Source organism: Palaemon carinicauda, chromosome 7 (genome assembly GCF_036898095.1).
Source record: "Palaemon carinicauda isolate YSFRI2023 chromosome 7, ASM3689809v2, whole genome shotgun sequence".
Lineage (NCBI taxonomy): Eukaryota > Metazoa > Arthropoda > Malacostraca > Decapoda > Palaemonidae > Palaemon > Palaemon carinicauda.
The window spans coordinates 61,196,600-61,204,432 of record NC_090731.1 but is presented as its reverse complement, the minus strand read 5'-3'; the positions used below and the strand labels follow the sequence as shown (position 1 = coordinate 61,204,432).

Here is a 7,833-nt window from a genome sequence, read left to right as displayed (position 1 = left end):
TTTGGTCAACCTATTTTAGACACAGCCTTAATAATTAGGATATCTAATGGTTATTTTGCCGTATCTTATTGATCTTTACCAATTTTATCAAAGAATATTTTATTGGAAATATCTGAAATATGTGTGTGTTTGTTTGTTGGCCAGTGCACATAAAAATATACATTGATCACAAAAAAGAATAAAATCGTTTAAGGATACACCTATCAGTAGAGGAAGAGAATAAGTTCAACCATTACTATACAAGTCTAATAACAAATCAAATTTTATTGAACATTCGATTTTATCACAAATCTGTGTCTATATTTTGTTGGATGAGTAAGGAAAGTTGTTTTGTAGCCCAAATTAATTTAAACTCAAAACATACTAAAAACGCCGATATAATTTTTTCACGATAACTGCTATTGTTAGGGTAAAGAATATACCCAAATAATCTATCTGGTTTCCTTATTAGAATTCATATAACGCCGAATAAAGCACAAAATGAAAGAATTATGACCATTGATTTTTTTTCGCATTTTCATTTCATCACATAAACATGGCATCGTTCCATGAGTTCTATGGGTAGCGTCCCAAAAAATCTATATCGATGTGTATCTGAAAATAATGCAAGACTTTTTACTTAGAGCAAATGCTATATTTAATATATAAATTGTATAAAATAAAAAATTATCCAAACGAAACTGGTGCATAATCAATCGTATGTGATATCCTGAATAGTTAGTTTATAATATAACCAATGGTTTGTTGTTAAAAGTAACGCCCCCAATAGCTGTGCAAGCGTGTTTGAATGTCAACCTAATCGGCAAAGCTGAATTTTGACGTTTTCCAGCTGTATATACGAAGTCTTGTTGCAAATGGATCTGGTATGTTTATAAATGTCGTTTTCTTATATCAGAAGACAGAAAATGGGGTTTTATGTTATAGTAGTTTAGCTTACATATATTGTAGATCAACGAGGAAGAGTAATTTACGAAGGTACCCGGTACTTGCGATAAGGTACCCTACTGTTGGGAATGACCTCTGATTGACAGATTTATGTTAGCGTTGTCAAATTGTTAAGTAGACCAGGAGTTTCTTGAAAATGGACAATATTTCACATTCAATCCATAGTAACACAAACTAACTTAACTGACCTAACCTAAGCTTCGACCTAACCCAGGATGCCACGTTCGATACGTTTGTAGATCGTCGGGTTACTAGGCCTGTTGCTAGCATAGAAAACCGGAATCCCTCCTATAGGTTTCACCAATACTTTATCGTGACTATGAGTATGTTGGTCAATGAAATGTTATTGTTCCTCGGGTCTGGCAAGCGGTACATGTTGCGTTACTTCCGATAGCTGAGTTGGCAAGTATTTTGGTGGATGAAAAAATCAATGACCCAACCACCTACACACTAACCCCATTGTTCTTATGGGGGGTCCCGCATTCCTTTCTCACGCCCAACTTTCTTGAAAGAACCATGTACACCCTGTTTTCTTACTCAGAACACCGCACAGGTAAAGTTATACCTGTATAGCTACCCAGAAAGCAACTTGTACAGCCCTATAAGAAGAGTCGGAATGTTTTACTGGAGGTAAATAATATATTTCGGTGAATAACATCTCGCCAATGGTAAATTTTCTTGAGGTTTGGATGTGATTTTTGTTGTTAGGTCATAAAATCTTGGTAACAAAAGAGAAAAATCTATTTACCCTGTTAGACAGATTATTTTTTCATCCTCATATGCTATAGGCATTATTTTATCCTTATTGTTGGTACACCTCTCTTACATGTATTTTCTAACCTCTCTATGCTATTTATAACTATTAATGAAGGGTACTGCATTGAAAATTTTTTGCATTTCACCAGACATCTGAAATTTATGGTAGCCTCTGTCCTTAGCCAAAGGTCAAAAGTGCTGCACTTTCAACTGGTGGAGAAGCAGGGCTTCTCGCCCTCACTCACTACTTATCATTAACAATCTCGTTAACAATTTCAATGACTGTTCTATCTTGCGCTGAGAACATATACATGTTTATATCGGTAGGAAAAATACAAATTACTTTTGAAATTTTTTATTTTGGAATGTTTCTTTTGGTACAATGGATTAGTAAAACATAATACAGTAACTGTAAAATGTTGCTTGGGTTTTGTTTTAGGCTTAAATCTGTACTTTTTTAATATAATTTACTTTGTTCTTATCTGTACTTACTATACTGAATATGATTAATGAAAGGTTTCTTTGATTCTTCCACAGAATTTATCATTAAATATGAATTACTGTATAGAGGAATATCTTGATGTCTCATGGAATAATTAATCTAAAGTGAGAGGAAAGTAAAGTCATCATAAATGACTATTGAAGGAACACCATTGTGATTTTCATTTCTTTTTACCAGAGCACCAGATGTTAATGGCATACGCTTGCACAGTATTGGCTGCAGATTTTATGGGACCAACATAATGCTCTGGATTTGGAACGAGGACCAAAGAGAAAAGACTAGTACAATCCTTTTTACCATCATTTCTTTTCCCTGAATTCTACTGTATTACAACAGGTAGGCAAGATTAAACTGCAGCAGATTTGTTAAAATTTTAGGTGCAACAATTTTTCAATCGCCATACTAACTTTATCTGGTGTAGGTTTTCATCAATAAGTATAGTAGTACCTTGGTTTATTGGTTCAATTTGTTCTGGGAGTGAGCACAGTTACATAAAGTGATCACAATTCAATAAAAAACACACGGGCACATCTCTACAAAAAGTTATTCAGGGAGTGGATAAGTTAAGATCTGAGCGAGGGGGGTATGTGAGCTTAAGCGAAGCAAACTGTCAGGCAGGCTGTCAAATGAAATTATTTTATGATCACACTGTGTCTCAAAGACATACTATTAGATCCCAATCCATCTTCATCGAGGAAGTAACATAAAATTCATCCTTTATGGAACAAGCACTGCATGGGTGGTATATAGGCTCCTTGAGACTGCTTTTTGCACATCACCTGCTAGTTTTGTTAGTACTTGAACACAAAAAATTCCTATACGGAGTGAAATTTTTGCTCGCAGACTGATACAGATTTGAATTTGATGCTCAAATCCCAATTTGCCATATTTAAAGTTATGCATAAGCCAAAACTACTGTACAGTACAATAATTCAGTAAAACTCAAGACATATGAAGTGTAAAAGATGTTTTTCAATATTAATCTTACCCGATAATCATGTAGCTGTCAACTCTGTTGCCGACAGAAATCTACGGTCGGGATACGCCAGCGATCGCTATACAGGTGGGGGTGTACACAACAGCGCCATCTGTGGTCAGGTACTCCAGTACTTCTTGTCAACACCACCTCAATTTTTCCTCTGTCGTGCCTCCGGCTAGACCTACATGGATACGCTGTTGATTCTGGAGTTATTGTTCACGATTTGGTGATGTATTTGCTCTAGAGTTTAGCCTTCGCTATTCAGGAAGCTTTATCATTAGCTTAGCAAGTTTTTTGGAATTAATTTGATTTAATTTTGGTGACGAAGAGAGTATGAACTCTCTTTCACTTTTAAATGGCCGACCCTTCCCTTAGACGGAAGTGTTGGTGTCGAAGAGAGTATAGACTCTCTTTCTTAATTTTGCTTAACAAAGTTATAGATTTATTTTATATCTCTCCGCCTTTTTTTAGGCCTCTTCGATGAACTTCCTTTTATTATAAACTTATTAAAATTAATTTTTATGTTTGTTTATATGCGACCTTTCCTTATAGTAGGCGGTCTTTTCTTGGAACCGAAGTTAATTAACATTGAGCCCGTCATTTCGTTTTTACCTGTTAACATTTTATGCTATTTTAATGTTTTTGAAAGAATTTCTTTGATAGTCTCGTACTGTTTTCAAAGTTGAACTAACGTTTTGTTTTGTCTCTGCAGTTGTTGACGTTCAGAACGTTCAACTTGCGCTCTATCGTTACGATAGAGAGAGAGTATTCACGGTTTCACGTTGCAGTAAGAGTAAACCGATTCTAGCGTTTTGTTCATTCTTTCTTAGCTTAAATGGTTTTAATTCTAATAAAGGAACTTTTTATTTGGGAAATCTTTCAGTTTTTTTCCTTTAACAATAATATGTTTTAACGATATATATAATTGGGCTCATCTCTCAGGTTCTAAGTCAAAGAGAGAGAGAGAGATAGAGACGGAGGGAGAGAGAGGAGGGTAAACGTTTCGTTCAAGCGGGTAACGTTGTTATCGTTTTTGCTCTTCTCCCTAGTCTCTTTAGGGGAAGAAGGTAAACGTTTCTAGAGTTTTATTCTTGTTCCCAGGCTTTATGCGGTGAGAGATTTTAAACGTAGTTTATTTGATCCAGTGTTTAGTCTCTTTTCCAGCCACTGAATTATTTATCTTTCATTATGTTTTTCTGTTACATTGTAATACTGTTTTCGCAATTACTAACTTTTAATGAAGGATAGAATTGCGTGTTTCAGGTACAACCACTTAAAGTTTCGAGTTCAGTGAAATAAGTGCAAACAGAAAATCAAAAGTGATAAAGTGATAAGCGCAAAGTGTTACAGTGTTGCGTTCAAGGGTTCGTCTGTTCGTGCCAGTTGTTCGCCTAGTCTGGGACCTCTTACAAGCTCCCAAGCCCTGGGGAGAAGTAACGTCGAAGGACTTATGGGTTCATCAGGCCTTGATCGACGAACAGACGTTTCCCTCCGTGGTTTCGGGTGTAACCAACTCACGTAGCCGACGTGATCACCCCACCCACACAAAGACGAGAGAGCCCATTTATTCCTCGTCTGCGGAAGAGGTTTCTCGCAGAAACCATGGACCAAATCTTGCAGCTTTTAAGTGCAAGTCGGTCCCTTCCGCGCAAGTCCAACTCCTAGGTGTAGCCATTAGCACTGGGTCAGTTCGGACTTGCTGCAGTACGACAACTGCACACCTCCCAGAGAGGCAAGGTGGTACCGCAACAGGCAGTAACTCCGTCTGTTGCCGCACCAGCTGTTTTAGACCCCCAGTCTCAACGGACAGTAGCTCCGTTTGTTGTTGTCTTTCATAGACCCTAGTGGTCTATGCTGCAGACAATGCAGTCTCAGCTTGCGGTTTTGATGCAGGAGTTTCAGGCAGAGAAGGTTAGCACACCTCCTCCTGCGAGCGCTCCTCCACCTCTGCGCAGTCCACCCTGCCAGACGTATGATGTTGAGGCTCCTCCTGCCTCCATGCGTGAGCTGCCGCATTGGGAGTTGCCAGGTACCAGCGCTATGCAGCAACCTCCTCTTACCTTGAGGCAGGAGCCTCTTGCTATGCGGCAACCTCCTCAACCCTTGAGGCAGGAGCATCATGCGTTGCGGCAACCTCCTCCACCCATGAGGAAGGAGCCTCATGCGTTGCGGCAACCTCCTCCACCCATGAGGCAGCAGCCTCATGCTATGCGGCAACCTCCTCTACCCATGAGGCAGGAGCCTCATACTATGAGGAGCCTCATGCTATGCGGCATCCTCCTCAACCCATGAGGCAGGAGCCTCATGCTATGCGGCAACCTCCTCTACCCATGAGGCAGGAGCCTCATGCTATGCGGCATCCTCCTCAAACCATGAGGCAGGAGCCTCATGCTATGCGGCATCCTCCTCAACCCATGAGGCAGGAGCCTCATGCTATGAGGAGCCTCATGCTATGCGGCATCCTCCTCAACCCATGAGGCAGGGACCTCATGCTATGCGGCATCCTCCTCAACCCATGAGGCAGGAGCCTCATGCTATGCGGCAACCTCCTCTACCCATGAGGCAGGAGCCTCATGCTATGCGGCATCCTCCTCAACCCATGAGGCAGGAGCCTCATGCTATGCGGCATCCTCCTCAACCCATGAGGCAGGAGCCTCATGCTATGAGGAGCCTCATGCTATGCGGCATCCTCCTCAAACCATGAGGCAGGAGCCTCATGCTATGCGGCAACCGCCTCAACCCATGAGGCAGGAGCCTCATACTATGCGGCATCCTCCTCAACGCAGGCGGCATGAGCCTCATCCCTTGCAGCATGAGCCTCATCCCATGCAGCATGAGCCTCATACCATGCAGCATGAGCCTCATCCCATGCAGCATGAGCCTCATCCCATGCAGCATAAGCCGCACGCCATGCAACATGCTCTGCTTACCTTACAGCATGCTCTACATACAGCATGCTCTGCATACAGCATGCTCTGCATACCTTACCGCATGCTCCTCAGTCACACATCATTGGTTGTTGCCAACTCATAAGACTGTCAAGCAGTTTCATAACGTTGCCTTCTGGTCTGCTGCTTTTGCACCAGTGAAACCCTCACTGAGAGAATTTAGCTTTTCTCGGATATGGTTCCTGTAGATGAGAAAGTGCTATTCTCCCTCCTTCTGATATTCCCTTGAGGACTCTGTCATTTGGAGAGGAGCCTTTAGCTGCTTAGCCTCCTATGGACTTTTATTTAAGCATAACATGCTTCCAGGGAGGGTAATGGTTCCACTTCAGTCGCTAACCCCTTCTGTTACCACACCTGCTCCCATAGACCTTGAGCTTTGTTGCAAGACATGCAGTCCAAGCTTAGTCCTTGTTAGAGGATTTTTTTGTTTACGGAGTCAGTGTGTCACTGGGAAGACGTTCAACAACCAGCAGAAGTGACTTGTTGTGACGCGTGCGGCAACCTCAGCAACCCGATAAGGAGTTGTCTGTACGACCAGACAGTCTAGACAGTTTCGGGTTGTCGCTGTACTTCCTCGCTTGCCCATGGTTGACAGTTCACAGACTGTGCAGCAGTACCATGATCTTGTGTCCGGCTCCGTCAGACGACTGGCTTTTAAGAGCTCCCACAAGTCGTCGCTGTCTGGAGATTCTCAGATGGACTATGGATCTGACCAAGGAACTGGGCCTCCTGGTCAATTTTGAGGAGTCCCAGCTCGTCCCATCCCAGACCATTGTCTACCTGGGTATGGATCTTCAGAGTCGAGCTTTTCGGGCTTTTCCGTCGGCCCCAAGGATCTACCAAGCCCTAGAATGCATCCAGAGCATGCTGAGAAGGAACCGATGCTCAGTCAGGTAGTGGATGAGTCTAACAGGGACACTTTCATCGCTGGCCCTGTTCATCGAGTTAGGGAGATGCCACCTCCGCCCCCTTCAGTATCATCTAGCTGCTCACTGGATAAAGGACATGACGCTAGAGACGATCTCAGTTCCTGTTTCCGAAGAGAGGAGGTCTACTCTCACGTGGTGAAAGAACAGCTTTCTTCTCAAGGAAGTCTACCTTTGGCTGTTCAGAAACCCGACCGCCGTCTCTTCTCTGACGCATCAGACACGGGCTGGGGTGCGACTTTGGACGGACAGGAATGCTCGGGAACATGGAATCAGGAGCAAAGGACACTTCACATCAATTGCAAGGAGCTGTTGGCGGTTCATCTGGCCTTGATAAACTTCAAGTCCCTCCAGCTTAACAAGGTGGTGGAGGTGGACTCTGACAACACCACAGCCTTGGCTTACATCTCCAAGCAGGGAGGGACGCATTCGTGGAAGTTGTTCTAGATCGCAAGGGACCTCCTCATCTGGTCAAAAGATCGAAAGCTCACGCTGGTAACGAGGTTCATTCAGGGCGATATGGATGTCATGGCAGATCGCCTCAGCCGGAAGGGTCAGGTCATCCCCACAGAGTGGACCCTTCACAAGAATGTTTGCAGCAGACTTTGGGCCCTGTGGGGTCAGCCAACCATAGATCTGTTCGCTACCTCGATAACCTAGAGGCTCCCGTTGTATTGTTCTCCGATTCCAGACCCAGCAGCAGTTCACGTGGATGCTTTTCTGCTGGATTGGTCCCATCTCGACCTGTATGCATTCCCGCCGTTCAAGATTGTCAAC

At 42.9% G+C, this 7,833-nt stretch overlaps 1 protein-coding gene across 1 annotated transcript in view; it reads left to right on the top strand.

Moving 5' to 3' along the window:
• Positions 1–732: 732 nt before the first annotated feature.
• PIG-G (phosphatidylinositol glycan anchor biosynthesis class G) overlaps positions 733–7,833 on the top strand; it is a 73,077-nt gene continuing 65,976 nt past the window's right edge. The window contains exons 1-2 of the mRNA XM_068376695.1: positions 733–863; positions 2,381–2,539. The gene's annotated coding sequence lies outside the window, so the exon portion shown is untranslated. The remainder of the gene's footprint in view (positions 864–2,380; positions 2,540–7,833) is intronic.